This window comes from Cyphomyrmex costatus, unplaced genomic scaffold (assembly GCF_001594065.2).
Source record: "Cyphomyrmex costatus isolate MS0001 unplaced genomic scaffold, Ccosl1.0 scaffold643, whole genome shotgun sequence".
Lineage (NCBI taxonomy): Eukaryota > Metazoa > Arthropoda > Insecta > Hymenoptera > Formicidae > Cyphomyrmex > Cyphomyrmex costatus.
In genome coordinates this window covers 15,968-39,102 of record NW_017280204.1, presented here as the reverse complement: position 1 = coordinate 39,102, position 23,135 = coordinate 15,968, and the positions used below count along the sequence as shown (strand labels likewise).

Here is a 23,135-nt window from a genome sequence, read left to right as displayed (position 1 = left end):
CGAGATTAAGCGCACGGCGCGGCGGGTCCGTGAAGTCTTTCGTCTCTTCTCGAAGACGTTCGGCGCGAACTGCCGAAAGTACCCGCTTCCTCTGCGCTCCTCGGTACGTAACGTCGGGCATGCGCCAGGATCGAGGCTGGCAGTCGCCGCCCGAGTCCGGAATTCTGCTCCGGAAGATTTTTCTCCGCGATGAAGGAACGTCCCCCTCGCCTTTGCGAGATGAGTTCGCGGTCTCGGCGACCTTTGCTCACCACTCGAGTATACCGTTGACATCGCGACGTTGTTATCTTCTGTACGAGCGACAATCGGAGAGTTCCCGGTTCGGAGCAAAACTCGATCGCAAATACCCGGCACGCCTAGGTTAGGTCGCTGCAGAAACAGCATAGGAAGTTGGCCCGTGAACGGATCGAATCCGCGCTCTTCTCACCTGCGTTGCATCCCGTATGTCTCGAAAACGTATTGTCGCTCTTGCGTGGACTGCCGTTCGCGATAACAGACAGTGCGAGGGGGAAAAAAAAGAGTCACGAGATCCGTTTGCTGTGATCGTGCGTGAGGAAGGGAAAAAAGAATACATCGATGCCGCGTATGACGATTGATTAATAATCAGTGAATGCTTAATAATCCGCTTCATATTCTCTACATTTTTTTATGAGAGTTTATCTCTGGATGTATTGATAGAAATTGTCCATTTCTATCAGTATAGATTAACTTTAATCTTCTTTTTTTTACTCTTTGTCTTTTTCTAATTCTAATATCTAGAAAAGTATGAAGAGTAAATTAAAGCAAGATCAAAATTAATCTACATTGATTGACATGGACAAGAGTTATATGGTATGTATATATGGATGTCACACCATTCACTGAAAATAATTATCAACAAATCATTTTACGTAGAAAACAATTTCTTATTTTTTATGTATGAGAAGCGATACTATTGTAATATAAAGGTTCTCACTAATTATATGAAAAAAGTGGTTTCATTCAAATTAGCTATATTTTATAACTAATGAGACGCTGACCAAAAGCTTCCATCATGATCGTGAAAAAAGTTTCCAGATGATTGTGAATAATTAGTCTTGATTTTTAAAGATCTACGTAAATTATACCTATTTCTGCGTTACAATCTGCAAGGGATGAGTTTGCAGGATAATGACCTTTGCAGTCGATTCTGAAAATACGAAAGGGGGAAGACGATGATCTTTCATTCGGACAGTTTCGGGCGACGCGGTGAAGCGAGCACTATTTCTGTCCCGTCTTTCCTACGCGGCCTTGAAAGTCTCGGGGGATGACTTAACTCCTACCCTTCCGAGGAAGTTGCGCTGAATTCCTGCGCGGAGACGCGATTTCTGAATTATTTTTTTATTTTTTTCTATACAGCGGTAGTTAGTTATTAATAGAACACAATTGATCCACTCGCGCAAAGCAGCCGTTAGATGTTAAATAGCATTCCTCTCGCATCGGCGATCGCAACGAAAAATTAAGCATTTTCATACCGTTACGCAAGAAATTGTATTTTCGTTCTTACCGCTTCTTGCCGGCTGCAATGCATAATTAACGTTGCGCATTAATTCATGATTAATATCGATGGCATTCACATGTCCGATTCACTGCACGAATGGAAATATAAGTGATTGTAAAACGGTCGAAGCTTCGGGATACCATCGATTCCGATCAATTTTTCATCTTTCCAAGATGTAATCTGAATCCAAAAATATAATTAAATACAGCCTCTAATATTTAGAAAGATACATATTTGACGTTTGTGTAAAAATTGCTGAATATTCTTATCTTTTCTCATATTTATTTTCAAACTTCAATTTGGAGTATTAATCCCTACGAATATATTTTGGAAATTAAAATTGTATTAAGATTGTATTAACATATCAATCCAAATAACGCGTTTTGTATTTACTTTCAGATTCTTATTCCAAGTGTCAAACTCCGTGTGGATATAAATATATTCTAAAAACAGGAATTGCGCTAAAATTGAAACGATCGCATTATATAATAAACGTAAAACAAATCAAGTGAAGAGACTTGAACGAATGGAATTTTCTTTAAGATGTTATGTTAAATGAATCGAAATAACGTATTTTATATTTATTTTTGAATTTGAATTTCGAGTGTCAATCCATGGATATGAATATATATATTCTAAAAGTTTGTTACTTTGGAATTGAAGTAATCGCGCTAGTTAATAAACGTAGATATAATAATAAATACAGTAAAAAAACCTTGATGCGAGTATGTCGAATATATTTTCTTCCGAGATATAATGTCATATCATGAGGTAGTGCTAGTTGATTGTGCTAACAATCGTCAGTCATAGGATCTGTATATTTACATTTCCATTACCACTATTGTCATGTGAAAAACAGCGTTGCACGTTATTCGTTGTAAATCTGAAAAAAAAAAAAAGAGTACTCGAACCAGAAAGTATATATTCCAAATTATAATCTGACATATAAATACTCATTAATGTTTATATTTGTCTTTTTAAATTTATGTGATATCAACTGTCTCTCAAATTTCTTATTGATTTTTCACGGTTCTGTATTGAGTTATGAAAATAATGTTTTGCAATTCTCTAAGCGCTCGGATCAATAAACAATTATAATCAATATATTTTATGAATGAAAATTCTTTTAAATTGTAAAAAAAATTGTATATATGATTAATATTTTATTTGATTAGATTAAATTAAAAAATGAGCGAAACATTTTCGAAAAATAATTCGATGCGCAAAAAGGGTCGATGCAGTTGTATAATTTCTGTTATTGTTTCTCTTGTAATCGATACAATTGTAATTTTTTATCTGCACTGTTTATCAGAATTTGTGCGATGTATATCGAGAAATGTTCTACTTTTTTTTTTTTTTTTTTTAATTTTTACTTGACACGTCTCGGTTAGTCACGAGAATTTTGTCGCGTTATATTCTTATCGTTGTTTACAGTTCGTTTTTTATTGTGACAGATAATTATCGGCAATTTAATCGTTTACGATTTATGATCTGCATTTTGAAGATTCTGTCGTACATGATAAACCTATGCGGAATACGATAAGTCGCCAGCTGTACGTTCTTTGTTCACGTTCCCCACATATAATATCTTTTGTAATTATTCTTCTGTAACTTCTCGGTGCTCCACTTTAATACCTGTATAAACAGTCGTTCAGTCTATCAGTTGTTCCACGTTGTATCTAGAGTGTTGTCAAGACTACATCATTCAAAACTATCTTTAGAATGCTGTTGAACTATACCGTTGACCTATCGTTCGCAGACATACTTTTACTAAGTACGTAGAGAATAAATGTTCTCCATGCATGAATATTCTACTCATAAATATATCAATCAAAACAGTCCTTCGCATTTTTTTTTAACTTTCCACGCATATATATTATTGCTCGCATAATTATTGAATTGAAACAAATATCTAATTGAAAATAAACGAACTAGAAGATTCTGATTACGATATCAATCAGAATTCTGGTTATCGTACTCAACTAGAATTTAATAAAAATCAGAAAATTGTAATTTGTTTATTTTCAACCACAATTCCAATTAATACAACTCGATTCTTTTTCCAATCTGCGCAACGAAATGTGACGATAACGGTTATTAGCGTTAATATCAACAGCGTATCATTTGCAATAATCAGTCCGTTCGTCTACGAAGATAGCATGGAAATGCTCGTAGTTTCTCTGACAAAGTTTTGACCTGTCGATGGCAATGACTTTTTCACACCGTTGCTTTTACTTTAATCGAGTACACGCCGGGCTTGTTACCGCATAATTTCGATATCCGCGCATAATTTTGAGGTGCAGCATCCACCTCGAAAGCGGATTTATTCGTGTCTTCCCCTTTCGCGCTTTCTTTCTGTCCACGGATTCGTGCATCGCGCAGTGAAATCGTTTCGGAAACGAATTTATCATCGAAAACTGACTCGCATGTCCGCCTTCGAGCGGCGAAAGCGCCGAAACGAGACGATCTTGTCGATTTAGGGCGATCGATCTACCAAGCCGAAAATTATTGCGAAAGGAGATCGCTCGATATCATTTATTACCGAGTACACTCGGTCGAATATAATGCTTATTTCTCTTTGCAATTGTAGTTTTCAGGTACATCCGTTCGTCCACTAATGCCCGGAACCTCTTTACTTTCACGAATATTAACGAGATCCAATCGCGAATTATTTTGCGCATCATATTCATGCAATTATTTGATGCTTTCAGAGAAACAGAAATTATCTCGATTATAATATTGGAAGTTACTTTACATTTGATATAAACGGAGTAAGAAGTTCCTTTAGTAATCGAAATTAATTTAATACGATTAAGCAAAAAAGACCATACTCGGTCAAACGGTCGAAAGAACGATTTTATTGAAGTATTTACAAATTTAGCTATAGATACAGATTTGAAAATAATTTCATTGGCTGCGTTCAGCACAGAAAGCAACTTTGCAACTGCTGTAAAATTCTTGAATATGATTGGCTTATACATTTAGATCTAATGAGGAAATAAGGGCAAGTCCAATCATATTAAAGAATTTTATACAACAGTTGCAAAGCTGCTTTTTCTGCTGAACGCAGCCATTAAATTAATAAATAATTACGTAAAAACCGCAAGCGCATCATGAGCAGTGCTGCAAATTTTAACATTTGAACAAATAGTTTGAGCGTCTTACATAATTATTTTGATGGTTCAAGTTATTTTCAGACCTGTTATCAACTAAATTTTTAAATACTTTAGTAAAACCGTCCTTTTCATGGGGTCTGAATGTCTAATAATATGTATTTTTGTGTGAATTTTCAGTTCATTATTTGTCCCCGTTTATAAAACACAGTCCTAAATTAAAAGTAGAGTGCACAATCGGAGTGAAATGATTTAAATTTAATGAAAATATGTGAATGAGCAATATTTAAAAAATATCTTTAACGTACTATATGTAGCTTATGTTTTGAGTTTAAATATACCGGAATAATCAATTGTTAATGAACTTGGATCCTCAAGAGCTTGGACCGTTAGACTATTAAACCCGAATGAGTGTTTTCTGACATGCATGGACCTTGATACATTCCGCGTACAACTTTCAATCAGTGATTCGAGATAACTCCGATTATCTACAGTGCGATGCTCCGATTCGATAAACTCAGGTTTGCTTCGTTCTACGCGTTCGTCACAATGCAACCAAGAGAACCTTTTTTTTCTTTCTTATCTGTTAATACTTTCTTTGATAGACGATATCATTACAGTAACACTGCAGACTATAGATACCGCTCGCATAACATAACCGGCAATGGATTATTTAATAAATCAAGTTTGATCTTGTCATACAAATTGAAAATTCTCAATTCATGAATTGGTGCCTTCACTACCGTCGTTTGAGAAGAGGACTTTTGCTATTAAACTTGTTTGTGTTCTTACGGCCAACTTCCAAGCGACCATATCACATTTGTAAATAACCATTATAATTGCTCGTATTGCTTGCTGAACGAATTTCTAATCCGTTCTAATTAATCCTCATAAATCGAGCAAGCATTTAATCTTATCGCATTATGGTGTCGCGTTTCTCAAACATTAAGTTTGTTATCTTAAAAGTTTTCGAAAAAATATTTTTATTATAAAATTAAAAAATGATATACGATAGAAAATTTTACATTTACCACATTACTACGATAAAAATGTGTATATCTTATTAATAAAATTTAAAAGATACGTATAATATTATAATTAAAGCAAATGAGTGTCACACACGCAGTTAGTGGAGCGCAAATTATATTCAAAATTTAATTTTACGCTTCATTAACTGTGACTCATTTGCTTTTTACGCTTCTTTTAAGATTTTTAAATAAAATTTACTATTTTCTAAATATTTACACTTTAACAATGTCGACTTACCTATATACATATTTACAAATTCATTTTTTCCTTTATACCTTTTTTAGAATATTCCAGTTTTTTTTAAGTATTATTATGGAAATTAGAACGTATATCTTTCAATTTTTGATAGTTTCCAAAAAAAAAAAAAAAAAAACAACTGGCATGCACACCATAAATCATTGCATTTCCTGATTCGCGATCGAGTGGAGCAACCGCTGGCACCGACGATTAAAAAGTGCAACGTGTATTATGAGGAAAGTGTAATTTACGTGTTATACATATATAGATTTGTGAATTTCAGAATAAGTCCTTATGTGTCATTGAGGTACTAAAACTATTTTCTCGGTATAATAATAATACCTACTTGAGACAGTTGTGGGATACAGTAACGAATATCGAACAACAAGCGAAAAGTTCTTCGGAAATACAAAACTTTTTATCATCAGACGAATGCATGCTAAATTATTAAAATTAACTCTCGATGTTGTTAAAAAGAAAAGAATCTGATTATAAACAATAGTGTGAAATACGAAACTTTCGAAAGGAAACGACGACTGAAGAAAGCTGATCAGTGATTACACTTTTTAGACATAAATATGTTTAACAATATAACATGACGATATTAAAGATTAATGGAATGAAAAAAGAGATCGAGGAGGCAAGATTAAAAGGCTAATAGAGAAAGCTTTCATTTGAGCTTGCAATACCCAACTCTCGTGGGCAGGATCATGTCAAGGTCATGAACAGCTCGACTCCCCTTCGCGCTAACAGCGACGCATCCCCGAGTCCTCTGCATTCGCCTATTTATCAGCAAGATGAAACTGTCCCGTCGACTTCGAGAGGGAGAGATGTCAGTTCTATTATCACTCACACCTTCGATAGTCTCGCGTTGGACGTTTCGTACGCCGGTCTTGGTGCAACTGGAAGTGATCTCGTTGATTCCGGTAGTACGCGGATGATATTGAACACCCCGTCGCGAGAGAATGCATCTGATTTTCCACAATTCTGGGAGGACATCGGAGTGGTCGAGTATCTTGAAAGGAGACTCGGTCCGCCCGACGAGAGCACGCCGGAGGAACGCGTCGCGACGCTTCGAGAGGTCCTCTCCGAGAGAACGGATATTCATGAAGGCGATGGTAATCTCTCGGACTTCCTCTTCCACGTCGCGCGAACCAAACACGGCAAGATCTACATAAGGGTTATTCGGACTCTGCTGTTGAATAGAGGTAAATGCTAATTCAGATTGTACTAATCACTGAGAAAGGAGAGTCTGGTTGCATTAATTGAAATTTTAGTTAAAAATCGACAAGGCAGAATTTCTCGTTGAATTTATTATAATTCTATTTGAAATAATCAGAATTGTATTAATACATATTTATTTTCAATCAGAAATTTTTCTCAGTGATTGATTGCGATTTTAATGCTCGTTATGTATCACGATATTACGTATTTTTTATTGAAGAATTCTAGTATATCCGAATCGATGTTCCGATATCACTGTCAGTACTATGAAAATCTATGATAGTAAACATAACATGAATGATAAATTTCCAGTCTTGACAATAGTTGCTTTCCATTTACTCTTCGATTCTCAAATAATCCTCACTTGTGACGTCATCAACTCAGTTGAATGCGCGTTCCTTTTGCATTCTGAGAAGTGAGATTCAACTGAGTTTTTATCTACAAACTGCACAAGAGATCGAGACCGTGTGCTTTATTGAGTCTCGTAGACTCACTTTAAAAGTGAGGTTATAAAAACCTGTGTTGTTATTTGTTAATTTTACCAAAGTAAGCAAGTAGTGACGTCATTAATCTGAGTATTTTATACTCAGCTCACTTCAGACTCAGTTTCACTTGTGTGTAAATGGAAAGCAACTATTGAAATCCCTCATATCAGCTTCTTCCGATGATGTGTATATATAAAAAAACGACAATTTCTTTCGAGAAAAGCATTCTTGTTTCTCTCAAGAATACGTTGTACCGTTTCGTTTACGATAAGATGTATATACTTATCAATAAAATGTTTCGAGACGTTATCACGTTTCTTGATGTGTGTACATACTCGTATAACTGTATACACTAAAAAAATATGTTATATTCAGATTAAAGTTTTTGTGCACCGTGCCATTGAAACTAATTAATATTAAAAGTCTAGGAAAAAAGATTGTCTCTAAAACAATTTTATCAATGTAAATAGAGGTATGGTTATATAAAGGATGAGTATTTTATCGACAAGGGGTACAAAATATTATTACTAGTATCATGATATATGAATCAGTCTGATTAATCATAAGCATTATTTATAATTTAACATATACTGCCTATTAATTAAAATTAATATCCGATTGTCAAGTATTATTTCATCCTTGATCTTAACGCGTGAAGGTGAATGTCAAGAAACTCATTAATCAATCCTTGAATCAATATGCGGCTTACGCTGCATGTGAGATGGGGATAAGGATGGACAATTTTTTTTTCAAAAGAATCGATTTTTCGAAAAAAAAAAGTGAAAAAATTTTGATAGAATCGATCTTTGGTCTAAAGAATCGATTTACAGGATTAATCGAAGCAGCAAAATCAATCTAAAAAATCGATTACTCGGTATAAAAGAATCAATTCCTCAGAAAATCGAATCGAGATCGCCCATTTCTAGATGGAGTTTGACGGTGTCCTGGGACACTTATTGTTAGATATTCTAGAGCGACATCCGAATGACAGATAAACAGCATGTGCTTTATAATTCATAATACGTCGATGATCGCAAGAATTGATTACGGGGAATAAATTGCCACTTCTGCGGGGCAAGATGCTCAAGATATCGGGAGGATTGTTGTCAATGTTGCTGCGAGAACAAGCGACCGCTTATTGTATAAGAACTTGCAGGAGAAAATTGAGCGCAAGCATACGTGGATCATTGGGATCGTCGAGAGCGGCGATTGCACGGCGTGATCAAGAAACCGCGAGTAATCGAAATGTATGCTGCGGATAACGGTTTTCCTATGATAAATGGATAAAGGATATCGCAGCGCACCTCGTAAGGTATCACTCGTTAAGAATGAAAGACCGAGAAGGAGACCCACACGTGATTTCAGTCGAGCAATTTTAACGGCACTTTATATACGACACATGCTTTACGGAGACACATGTGCTTGTAGATTTACGAGACAATAACAGTAACAGATTAACTTTAAAATACATGACAAATTGATTCAGTCATGTTATAATATTAGCACTTTTAAAACTCCTTTTTTTGTAAGGTATTAATATGTATAATACTTTATGCATGTATAATATTTTAAACGTGTATAATACACTTTAAATATGTATAATGTTTTAAACGTATATTTGAACTACTAGAAACTAGTAATACACTGTAATAAAAAATAAAATGTTAATTTTAACTCCAAGACATTAAATGGATTTTCTGAGACATGCAAAAATGTTAACATTAACACAAAAATGTTAATTTTAACATTTTTGCATGTCTCAAAAAATCCACTCAACGTCTTTGAGTTAAAATGTTAATTTTATTTTTTACAGTGTAAAGTAATATATCTCTGTTTTTTAATGTTATATCATAAGTTAGTTTTTAAGTATTATCAAAATAGTTATACTTTAGAATATATGATTTAATTAGCCGTTTAGAATGTCACTCTTATTTATTTGACTCTTACAATGCCATTTTTATGTTTATCATTTTGTATAAAAAAAAAAGAGTCCTTTAGAATCTTGTTTAAACTAATAGAATTTTGTTAATTTTATTTTTTATTCTTCAATGCGCAAAAATGATCTTCATATTATTTATTCGCAACAATGAGAAACGGATGATAATCTTCGTGGAAGATGCTTTTTTGCGAAAGTAGAGCTTACTGACCTTACTGTGGCTTTAATCACTGTATATTAACGCATGTTATTTCAATTACGCAATTATTTCAATTACGTCAATTAAGGAGCGGTGGAACACGACCGCTTGCATCAACGACATTTTATTATACATCGCGCCTAATAGAGGTGCAGCTAAGAAAAGTTTACAGTTAACAAAGCATTATCATATCTTTACTCTTCACCTTTCCGGTTCTCTGGTCATGGGAAATTCGTGAACTCGTATCGTACGTTTATGCCCGTTTCTATCTTTTTATCTCTTCTCACAATTAACTTCTTACATGCGGCATTTTGCACGCGAATCGTGTAGTGCGAGTTCTTTGACACCTGTCGCTTGGCATCTTAATTGTAGTGTATGATCTTGCGTAGCCGAGAAGGTGATTTATCTTTATTTTGCCGCTGAAAGTGTGTTAAATGCCTCTTTAAACCACGATTTTACCTAATTAGAAAATCAATATTTCTAATAATAATGTTTCAAATAAAAATGTAAAAGTACGCGTATCAGAAAGTCGATTTTAGTGCGAAGCTACATTAATGCCGAATAATATTTACAAATATCTTCGCTTTGATTTGTCACAAGTGTAATTTTGTTTCACAATTAGTATAAAATCTTTGCAAATTGAGATATATTACACTTTTCTCGACTCTCATAATTCTTTAGATATATCGTAACTTCGTTTACATTCATTAACAGATAATATTTCTCCTCTTATTTGCCATTTTAGAAAGAGCTGGTAGAAACAGCGGTCAAACTAGCGTAATGCAAAAAATGTTAATCTGCCTGGTTAGGAGAGTCGTTTCCTCGCTGGAAAGTCGTTTGACGACGAAATTAATACGAAAAGAAAGAAAAAAAAAAAATACGTATATTCCCGTGGCATTTTCCTCTTACCTTTTCCCGCGGTGCACGCGAACAAAAATACCGTCTTATCCTGTACGACCGCTCGCGAGGTACCGTACGAAAACGCAACCTCGCGGTGACCTCGAACTATCAGCGTTAGCGCACTTCGAAAGAAATGTAACGCTTCGCGCGCAAAATTATTCGACACGCTCGAGCGACCGATCGGATCCGCGCGACTTCCAAGGAGAGCCGCAGCGTCTCGGCCGTGAAAACGTGGATTTTCCACGGTGCGTTTATCCAGCCGATGCAGCGGGGAGGCGTCACTTCCTTGCGCCACATTCAGACATGCGTTTACGTGCGCTCGCAGCTTCCGCGACTGGGGGGGGCAATTTTGCCCGAGATTCGCTGTCTCGCCGGGATACGAACGCGACATCCCGCACAATAGGTGGCGTTATCGATCCCGATCTTGATACGCTAATGCGTAACATTATTCTTCTCGTTCTTATCTCGTAATTAGAGGACTTCCACGATTATGATTTGAAGAGTGGTATTCATAGCCGGATCTTACACATGTTTAGGACTGTCTTAAGTATACGGTCTTAAGATATCACTCAAGACGGTACAATAAGAACAGACTACAAATATTGCTCTCAGTCTTGAAAGATCATTACGCAGGTCGCGTTTCCGCTTACCTGGGCCAAAGTGTATTGTATTATTCCTGAAATTTTTATTAAGCGAGATATCGATTTGGTACATTGTATTACTGATTCACGCCAAACCCCGTATCGATTACTACCAGGGTCGTCCCAAAAAAAGTATCCTATTTTTCGAAAGTCGCGATTCGGCATAATATGTAGTTTATATTTACACCATCCTTTTACGTTCGCTTTTGCACTATCATCTCGATGACAGGTATATTGTCATTCACATCGATGCAACAAACTGTCGAATTAGTTTATTTGTAGAAAGGTCAGACCGCTTTCTAAATGCAGCTTCCCTTCAATGCGATCGTGACGACTCCGTTTTCCTTTTTATTACATTATGTGTCTTAAGTTTACTTTAAAGCCCTATCTACAATTGCGTAAACGTAGTTGTAAGTGGTTGTAGTTGTAAGAATTGACCAATGACAGTCGAATATTCTCCTCGTATTCAACTATGTTTAGTCAATTTTTACAACTTATACAACTACGTTTACGCAATTGTAGATCGGGCTTAAATCTACAATTCGCATCAAAATTTTATAAATATAAAACTTCAAAAGTTTATAAATATAAATATTGAATTAAATTATACTCAATTCAGTATTTATGTATATTTCGTATTTTTATTTATTTCTGTATTATAGAAAACAATTGAATCAAAATATAAAATATATAAATAAATAACTCAATAGACCACGAGTAGTGTGTAAGCTAAGATGTAAGTTGCTTTAATATAAACAATAAGTAAATAAAATACAAAATCAAACGTTCTACCCTTATCTCTTTTTAAAGGTATTTTAAAGGATCTTTTTAAAGATATATCGGGGATCTTTAAAGATACCCTTTTTAAAATTAAAAGTTAAACATTAAATTGAAATATAGATTTATACCTTTACAGGTTTTCTTCCATGTGAGATTATTTCACCATATATTCATACATTGTATCAAGATTTTAACTGCACCTACGTTTAAATTTTATATACACTGATGATGACCCGATAAGGATAGAAACGTTTAATTTTGTATTTTACTTATTGTTTATATTAAAGCAACTTACATCTTGGCTTAGATTCGTAGCTTAATGAGTTATTTATTTATTTTGTGAAATATATTGATAAAATATATATTAAAATAATAACTCTATTGATAGAGAAAACGAAAAATTAGTAAGGCAAAATATTATATCATACATGAAGCAATAAATGTTGAAAGAGAATGAGTGACGCATCAGTAATAATTCTGTTCGTGTAAACTTATAACTTTAATAAAAGTAATAGGTATAATATTATATGTATAAAGTAAAATAATAATGATAATAAATATTCATATGTATAATTTTTATGTAAAATATACGTTATATAAATTATCATAACGTATAGCATAAGAGAATGTAAGTAAAAACGCATCAGATTTCCTTGAAACTAATGCCAATTATAGATCGATATTCATAATTGGTTTTTATTTCAAGATCGTTTTAGGTAACACTTCAAGATGGTAATACGCGATTCTATAACTGTGGTATTTAAAGTCAATTTTTATATTTACGATCGGCTTAAAATAGCATAAGTCAATCACAAAGTCGTATGTAAGCATCTTAAGACGGTCTTGAATATAAGAACCAACTATGAATAGATCGTGTGAATGTAGTTGAATATAATAAATTGACTGGCCATAATCCACACAAAGCAGGTCTTACATGTTGCATAAGATTGAATATATATAATTCAATTTATTAATGTTATAGTCAAATGATTTTGCATATTTTCTTAAAATATCACTAGAATATAGTAATCGAAAACAATCTTAAAAATTGGAAGAAGAAAAACAAATAGAAACTATCACTGGAGTTACCCTGTTAAAAATATATACATTAAATTTAAACTAATTGTAAGATAAATAATGAACATATACCACTACACTGGATCTTTTTTGTGAGAAATTGTCTTTAATATAATTAAATTAAATTAAATGAACGTTTTTCGGTCATAAATGTGACCTGCATATTCATTAATTTATTCTAATATACTACGAAGAATATCACTTGATTTTTGGCGTTTCTTCCCGGCTTCCATTACTGGACTCATCAGTAAGGCATTGTAGTGGAAGCCTACCTTAGACGTCTGAGATAGTTGTTTGATCGAGATTCTGTATAAAGAGATTACATTAAATTTCATGTAAAGTAACGGAAACAAATTTCAAAGCAACATTAAAATCGTTCGATGTTTGTCAATGAGCATAAAATGACAAATAACTTAGATTTAACGATTTCCGTTACATTTATATGAAGTTTCGTGTCTTTTTTAACAGTGTATACGTTTCGATGTAAAATTCACGTTTATAAAACCAAGAATGACGAAGCGGAGGCTATTAAAATATAGGAGGGGTGGTTCGGGGTTGTTAATTAAGCTCCGAGCACCGCGGCGTCAAGGTCACGTCGGGGTGCACTGATGGGGTTGGGAGGAGGCGATGCCTCCCTTTATATATATATAGTTGGCTGGACGCGCGCGCGCGCATCCAGCCGTTCCGTTCCGCAGTGTCCGCGCGGCCGATGTTCCCCGACGTTCCCGTTCCTGACGTTCCGTCCGCGGCCCGGACGGCTCTCAAGATGGCGCATCGATCCTATCGCGTGACGTTCCGTCAGCTGCGATATCTCGTGCGCGCACAAAACGACGTGTCGTCGCGGAGGATCGTCTTTACGATCAGCGCGTAACGGGAAAACGGGGCTCGGGAACGGGATGCGCCATCACATCGTCGCGGAGCAACGCGTGCCAGCGCTGGGGTGAATCAGGGCGAATCTTCGAAACGTGACGTGACGTCACGCGCGCCCGCCCGCCCGCAGCCGGCTTCGCCCTCCTCTCGGCTCGCCTCGCCTCGCCTCGCCTCGCCTCTGCGGCGGATTAACGCGTTGAATGGTAAATATCGCTATGGCAATAATTGCACGCACACCGTCGGGCATGAATTAAAATCACCCGGGCGACGAATCGCAACGACTCGACGGATCGACGCGCATTTATTAGTCGCGCGTCATCGCTATACTAGGCTAGACGTTTCGTCTCTCTCTCTCTCTCTCTTTTAACATCATCACTTCGTTACTCTCTTTCTCCCTCTAGCTTTAGCATCGCGGATATTGTGACGTGCTCGAATTGTCCAAACGCTCTTAATAATTCATCATTTTCTCGATACTTGGTTGTGTACGTTGTGGGAGAAAAAAGAATTGCACTTGCGGTATAAACGTTCTCATTATTCACATACGCGTAAATTTTTTACACGATTTTTAATGATTACATGTAGTATTCAGTTTAATATTCTTGGATGTAATTGAATTATCATAAGTGTTTATCCGCTAATGTATTACCTATAATATTTTTTTTCTGTAATTTTATTTATTATATTATCTTGTGCTTATTACAGGCTTTTAAAATTTTTAGTGTTATATTTGAAATATGATTCCTTCGTCAATATCCTTCTGGCAGTCTCAATTATGTATAAGTCTGAAAATGATAGTATTGCTTGTCATGAATTTGCGTAATACCGATAAGAAGGCCTCGGATTAACGTCTCTTGATTACGTTAAACGCTCGCTTCATCTTTCGCGCAGAAACAATTTCAGTTGCTGATCAGTAACTACAAGTTAATATATCATACTCGGAGACAAAGACCTAGTAGTATTATATGTATAAGTAACAGTTATACAAATTTTACAAGTAAACCGATGTACATAATTGGATAAACTATTTTATTTAAAATCACTTGTTTAAAATTTGTATAGTTGAATAGGTGCCATTACCTCTATATATAATTTTCTTTAAGAGTACATTGTATAATTAATTACTAAGAAATATGTATCCGAGGATCAGGCAATAGAGAGTCAGACGTGGTTCTTTGTACGTAATTAATAATTTATTCTTTAGAAATATTGAAAAATAACGTCTATTTGTATTGAAAAAACATTATTTTTCGATATTTTTAAAGAATAAATTATTAATTACGTACAAAGAACCACGTCTGACTCTCTATTGCCTGATCCTCGGATACATATTTCTTGGTTTTTAAATATCGAGAGTTCGTAAGGAAATTATACTTGGCTTTGTTTGTATAATTAATTATTTTTGTCATTTATCGATTTACTGGCTTTTTTATTTATTGACTTTAACGTTACGTTTCAAAAATTAACGGAATATGACTATAATATTATATTTTTACATTTTTTCACTCTATATGCTTCAAAACATTTAACATTTATTTAACATTTTCGTAAATTCAATCATGGCTTTCAATCTCTTAATGACATAAAAAGATATTTGCAAAATAGAAATAACTTGATTTGCATTTAAAAAGCCCCAATGTGTCTCGCTATTGAAATAAACGAATGTGATAAACAATGCATGCAAAAGTCGGGTATTGAAATGCGTTGGTTACATTGCAAACTACAGAAATAGGACACAAAACGACAAATGGCATTGATAACAAAAGCGCAGGTTTCATAATCCGATTATTTTACAGTAGGTGGTTTGCGTTCGTGTTGCAAAAGCAGGAAACTCAAAATGACACTGATTACTTACGCAGTAATCATTAAGAAGTACGATGGATCTTTTTTCTCGATCTTAAACACGCTCACGCGACACAGTGGCAAAAAATTATAGACAAAGATTTGAAACAACAATTTTTTTAATTACATTAAACATTTCTTATAATTACACATAAAATATTTCTTACAAAATCACAGATGTCTATTTTAGTTTTCTTTGATCATCTTGATTTATTATGTGTTATTATATAATTTATTAAAGAACTCGATTGAAAGTGCAAGAAAGTGTCTTTCGATGCAATTATATAATACGACTTACGGAATATTTTTTAAATTGTACTAAGCTGTGTAGATTTGCGATTATCTGCTGCAGATACTTATGCAAGTACGGGACGAAGAAAATCAATAATTACTTCTCATCCTTCCTTCAAGGTGCTGCACACTACGAACCACAAATATAATGCAGTCATAATTCATTTTTTATTCCGTGCAAGATATTTTTAATGAATTTTTCTTTAAATGATTCATTAATAAATCACAGATTACACTTGGGATTACATAAAATGAGGATTATTAGTACAAAATAAAATGTTGAAATAAAAATGAATGAATTATTACATCAAGTGATTATAGAACTTATATAATTCAATTTATATTATTTCAAGTCTATTTGTAACTACATACTTCATTAAGCGTTTTATCTGTAATTATTTCTTTGTTAAAACTCTTTATGTCGGTTACAATGGAGACGGAGTATTAAGATATGAACGTGTACGTATAAATTACATAACCTACGAATTATAATAAACCAATATTTTGTTGCGCGCGCGCACACACACATTAATAATATATTATAATTTTTAAAAAAGATAAAACAGGGGTACTATTCTGTAACTGTTTTTTTTACACGCCTATCGACAGTTGTCGATGTCGCTGCGCAGATATTTTGTATGGCAAAAAAAAGCTAAAAATTAAGTAACAAAAATATAGTCTCTGCATTATCCATTAGCGAAACGTTAAAGTCAACAGAGATTAAAATCATTACACAAGAACAATACGAAAGAGAAAGCATACACGGGAAATGATAACAAAAGACGCTTATCGATCACAGTTACGACTAAAGATTACGAGTAATAGAGACGTTAATTCGAATTCCGTCACGCGGAATGTGTTCATTATTTCGAGATCATTTTATTTGGTTATCGGTCAATGTAAACAAAACAAACTTTTTCTTTTAGTTACTTTTCTGGTAATTATATATAGGGAGGGGAATTTAAAACAGGTCACCTGAATAACTCGCTTGTTTTTAACAATAGAAGAAAAAGTGTCAAACAAAAGTTGTTTGGTTTCGAGGGGCACATGTGATGTCAATGATTGTTTTTATAGGTGGAGGCGTAAAGGATAGGCAAAGGTCAAAGCTGTTTTTTTTTTTTTAATTGGAATGATGTGTTTTTTTATTTACATTCTGATGGAGCATTTTAAGACGAATACAGTGACCTATAATTGAAGGTCATTCAAGGTTACGCAAGGTCAATAATTTTAATAGAAATATTACCACTATTATTAAGAATTATTTTTTAAGAATTCCAGCTCAGACATTTATGGACCAAGGTCTCTGTCTGTCCACTTCTCTCAGCCAATGTGAGTTTTCTATTGATCAATAGTGCATGTTGCGAAAATTTATTGTTCATTGTTTGTAAATGTAGCTTCGTCAGTAAATTTTAATGGCAAACATATAATTTTTTTTTGGTCTTCGTAGTGCCCAGTCACAGAATTGTACACGATTTGAAGAGTGCCTTGAAATAATTTATTTTCCATTACATTCAATTATTATCCATTATTGACCTTGCGTAACCTTGAATGATCTTCAATTATAGGTTATTGTATTCGTCTTAAAATGCTTCATCAGAATGTAAATAAAAAAACATTCATTTCAATAAAAAAAACAGATTTTATCTTTGCCTATCATTTACGCCTCCACCTACAAAACAATTATTATCATCACATTATGTGCCCCTCGTAACCAAGCAACTTTTGTTTGACACTTTTTCTTCTATTGTCAAAAAGAAACGAGTTATTCAGATGGCCTGTTTTAAATGCCCCACCTTGTATATATAAAAAATTTTTAGATTTTATTTTATTTCACAATATAACTATTTCACATCATAAGATTAACTAATTTACGTATGTGTGTGTATATATATTATACATGTACAATTACTACTTGCAATTTGGGTGCAGACGCATTAGATGATAATTGGTTCCTTATCATGCGTTAGATCATTTTTTTTTTTCTCTTTTATACCCCACGTGAATCACCATATAATCGCGAAAGCGCGCCGGCATGAAAGACGTATTTATAACAGCTCTTGGTATCGGAACTGGTCCACGGACCCCGCGTATACCCTGGAGGAGGAATCCGCGATTCGCGAAGAGAGGACGCCGACGCCGGACGTCGTGGAGCCGGAGACCGGCCGCAACCACGACGATCCGCAGGAGGATGATCCGTACGAGTACGACGATGACATCAGGCCGCCGACGACTTCCGGCGAGCATCACGACATCGACAGCGACGACGGCGATGAGTGTCTATCCTTGTTCGAAGCAGCGAATTATCTCGTCTCGGGTTCCTCGGTGCCGACAACGAAAGTCAGTGCACCTTGCTGGGGATGCAAGGGTTGCAGCGTCGAGGGCTTGCCATTGTTCCTCCTCGGCTCGCCGTCGGAGGCATCCTGCACGTGCACTTCCTGTCAGTAACCCCGTTTTGTTGTCCTGATTGATGTGTCGTTTACGTTCGCACTGCGTCAGAATTACGGCATTAAATCGTCACTTCATCGACATTGCAGCTCTGACATTACGATATATTGAATAAAAAATCAATTTTATAATAGTTATACATGTAACGGGAATTAATTACTGGGATTTTTTTAATGAAATAGTTTAGAAGCTTTTCTTAGTTTATCTATCACGTACATTTTTACTATCAGTTTCTATGATTTTTACATAATTACATTAAAGGAAAGGCTCATACTTTAAATACAAATATTTTTACAGAAACAAGCATATTAAACTTGTGTCATATACATATATATAGGGTAACTCTGGTAAATACGCCGCGTGAGGATATATCATACACTGCAGAAATTAGAAAAAATAGAAGGAGTGGGGATAATTTTCCGGCAACTATTTTGATATATGCCTTTATGTTAGTATTATGTTATGATTTCAAGTTTTTATTGTTAATAGTAATGAAATTATTGTAAAAATTGTATCGATTTATCACTGTATTAAATAGCGTCGTCATAAATTATAATTTACATAAAACGAATCGTAGGATGTGTAAAAGACTTAGTGGTTATTTCATGATATATAAGTGTAGAAGAATAGCAAAGTATGTTGTATAGCAAAATACAAGTATGCTTTGCTCTTGCATTCTTTGTTTAATTTATTGTTTTGTATATCCTATCTATTTAGGATATTTTTAGCGGGCGGGATTTATGTCCAAAGCATGCAAAGTGCGCAGATTGGATTCAGTGTGCGCTAAATGTAATAAACGTATTACATGAAATATGTACCTCATGTTATAACACTTGTAATATATATAGGAAGATTGTACCTTAAACATAATAAATAATATTTAATAAATTAGATGCGGCGTATATACCGGAATTATCCTATAGATCTTTAATGTTAATAAGGTCTTCTCTGGGCAATTTTTTATATTTTATGGCTGATTAACAGACATATTGCAATATTACGTACAACGTAACCATAGACTTTCTCTTGTCATTGCAGTGGATGATACTTTTGTATTCTATTCATTGTGATTGATGTAACATTATGGGGTATACTTTCGTAATCCTTGATAATATACAAGAGTGACAGCAAACTTACTTTTTGCATCCGCAGTTTTAGTTATATATTTAATATTTAACAAGTCGATAATTGTCTGGCGCAGTATGAACTTTTCTAAGTGGCGTCCGCATCATCTATTTCTTCGACGTGCATTTATTTACACATTTTAGACGTCTCATTCTCCGCTTTGGACTTTACTCACCTGATCATTTGCTTTTGAAAATATTTACGTCCAAGGATGGCTTAAAATTACACGGCTTAGATTTAAACGTAGATGGTACAGTGCACGTACGGTAGATAAGGAATATTATATGCTGACAATAAATAATAGCTTGTCTCGATAAAATTAGATAAGATATAATGAAGCTATGTAATAAGGTCATTTGTTTATTCTTTTTTGCGAATATACTTATTGCGCATTTTATTTTTATACGCTTATTTTTGTAAGTTTTTGCAAATTTACATTTTTATTGTTACTATGTGTGAAAATATCTTTTTGTTGCACGTGCTATCGTTTTGCTTGCAGATACGCTTCTGTAAAATTTATTTTAAATCACAGTATTGTTATATTGATAACAGCATTTCAAAGGATATTATCAGTACTTGCAAAAAATTAAAAAAAGTTTTTATTTTTTTATTAGTTTAATATCATATCTTTTCTATAAAAATGTGAGGTAATTAACGTTATTCCGGAAATAGGCAATTTACTTTTTACTTGATACACGAACGAATTAACGTAGAATGCTATTTGCGTGCCTCTTCATGATTTTCCGGCATGAGAAGGTTTATCTGCATTCCGATCGTACCAGATCGACGAGTTCGCATCGTCCCTTTGTGTATAAAAAAGAGTCGAGACTGGTTTTAAAGCTCCATACGGAGTAACTGGCATATCACTATATAATGTATCGGGGATATAAATTCCAGGATACAATCCAATGTTTAGTATCTTTGATAAGTAATAAAAAAGATGAAATATTTGTAGGTATTTGAATTTGTATGATTAAAAATAAAGGGATCTTAATCAAGATAGTGCGTCTTATTTTTAATTTTATATATGATTATCTTATTTTTTATTTTTAATAATATTATCTTTAATGAATGATTAATATATTTTGTTTGATTAATTAATCTTCCCTGCTTCGTCAATACGTAAACGCGATGTAGGAAATTATCCAAGAGATTGATTATAAATGCACGGTAGTCTGCAACGAGAAACGCAACAAAATCCAGTATAATCATGCAACAAAAAATATTTTTATATTAATTCTAAGTTATATTTTCAATCAAATCTAACAAAATAATGGTTCAATCGTATCTGTCATGAAGGATAAAATTCCGTAGCCTTCTGAGTTTGAACAATATTTTAACTACACGGTCTGTGGTTTCTAGTCGCACTGTTTTACATAAAGTAAATTATATTGTAAAAGCTATCGAAAACGCGCTATTGGATTTTGTTCTACTATAAAAATATTACAAGGTCGCAAACGATTTCATAAATCTCGATCTCACCTCCTTATAAAACTGCGCTATCAAAGAAATATGTATAAGGAAAACGTCTAAAAAGAAATATGAAAACTTGAGTAAAAAGTAAAGTATGTCTAAATACATTTTATATAAATTTTCTAGTTGAAAATGGATGAATCAATATTTTCTAATTAAATTTAGTAAAATTCTAGTTGAGACCGAAATTTTGGTTGATGATTGTGATAAAATCTACTAGAATTTTTATTTTTATTAAAATAATATCAGAATTCTAGACTAAATTTCTAGTAGATAGAACCAAAAAATTTTGATTTATCCATTTTCCATCAGAATTATTATTTAATCCAAGCAGACCGGTTTTTTTTTTTAGTTTAGTGTATGCAAAAGATTAAAAAGACAAAAAATTTAGAAAATGTAGATTTAAAAAAAATATTCTTATTCTTAAAAAATATCTTTAAAAATTCTGTAGTGAAATCTTTCTTCAAACATTTATACAAAATTAACAAATTGATATTGGAATTTTCAAGCTCTTGAAAAATTTAAAACTTTCCAACAGAGGTTCTATTCCATTTTTTCACAAACATATGATATACACACAAATATATATACATATATATATTTCTCTGGTTTATTTTTAATTCTTTTTTTAACATCACGCTTCGATCAGCAGGAAAATCTTCGAAGTATCCGCGGCACTTTCTGCAAATTCACTCATCGAATATCGCGGTCAATTGACCTTGAAAGTGTCTTAACGTAATTCGCTCGTGAAGATGCCACGTCGTCATAAAGATGATGACGAGGAGTCTGTTCGAAATGCAGTGGTGGGCATCGAAGCGCCTCTCGTTGGAATTGAAAGTGCCCCATTACATTCGTTTAGTCTCGCTTCTTCAGTATTGTTACGATATAAACAAGCATCTTTCAATAGAACAAAATACAAATTGATGTATCAATTACTTTATGAAGACACCTGTGAAACTTCATCGAAGGATATAATTTCAAGTCTATATTCCATCATCTTATTTCACTTTGACACATATATTTAATATTATATAACAAGATGCGAAATATATTTTTTTAAAAGATGAATATCTAAAAGATATACACTTTGCAATATTACGTTTATTACCTCTCTGTTACTATAAAATAAAATTATTCATACTACATGGAAAAAACGATTTTGATGATTTTATTTCTGTATGATAAGGTTTAGTTGCAGAGGGAGATTTGTGTGTGTGAAGGAACAACTCATTAAATTTTAGATATAGAATTCGAAAACTCTATCCTATCAAGAAGTGCACTACATTAAATTCGTTATCATTTTATATAAGTTCCGGTATATACAAGGCAGGAAAGATTTTAATAAAGTATCTAAAAATTTAGCTTGATAAACAGATCTGAAAATAATTTTATTGAAGTATCAAAATAATTATGTAAGACACTTAAATTGAGTTGTACTATATCAAAATTTCATTATGCTTGAATTCCCTACATAATCATTTTGATAGTCTAACAAAATTATTTTCAGATCTGGATTTGTATAACTAAATTTTTAGATACTTAATTAAAAATCTTTCCTTCCGTGTATATATTAGAACTTATAAAATGATAAAGAATTTAATGCGCAATTAGTGTAGTGCACTTCTTGATGGGATAGAGCTTCCAAATTCTATGTCTAGAATTTAATGAGTTCCTTCACACACACACACAAATCTCCCTCTGCAATCCTTATCATACAGAAATAAAATAATAAACGGCTCAGAATTACCTGCTATTAAAAGTTCAGATTTCTAAACCACAAAAATATGAAGCTCGTTAAAACGTGAAACATTTGTTTCTTCCTGAAGTGGATCCCTTTCGATTTCTAAATGCTTTCGAGTGTCTTCATTTTCTCATTCTAAATTTGTTTACGGCGTATAATATACTTTATGGGTAATTCATCCCGACTTATAATCTGTTTCCCCCCCCCCCCC

The 23,135-nt window shown here is 33.7% G+C and overlaps 1 protein-coding gene across 2 annotated transcripts in view; it reads left to right on the top strand.

Moving 5' to 3' along the window:
* Positions 1-23,135, top strand: part of milt (trafficking kinesin-binding protein milt) — a 37,973-nt gene that overhangs the window by 7,531 nt on the left and 7,307 nt on the right. The window contains exon 1 of one of the 2 annotated variants that reach the window (XM_018547512.1): positions 6,911-7,106. The exons of the other annotated variant lie outside the window; for it this stretch is intronic. The gene's annotated coding sequence lies outside the window, so the exon portion shown is untranslated. Of the gene's footprint in view, positions 1-6,910; positions 7,107-23,135 lie in introns of those variants that run through there. 2 annotated transcript variants of the gene reach the window in all.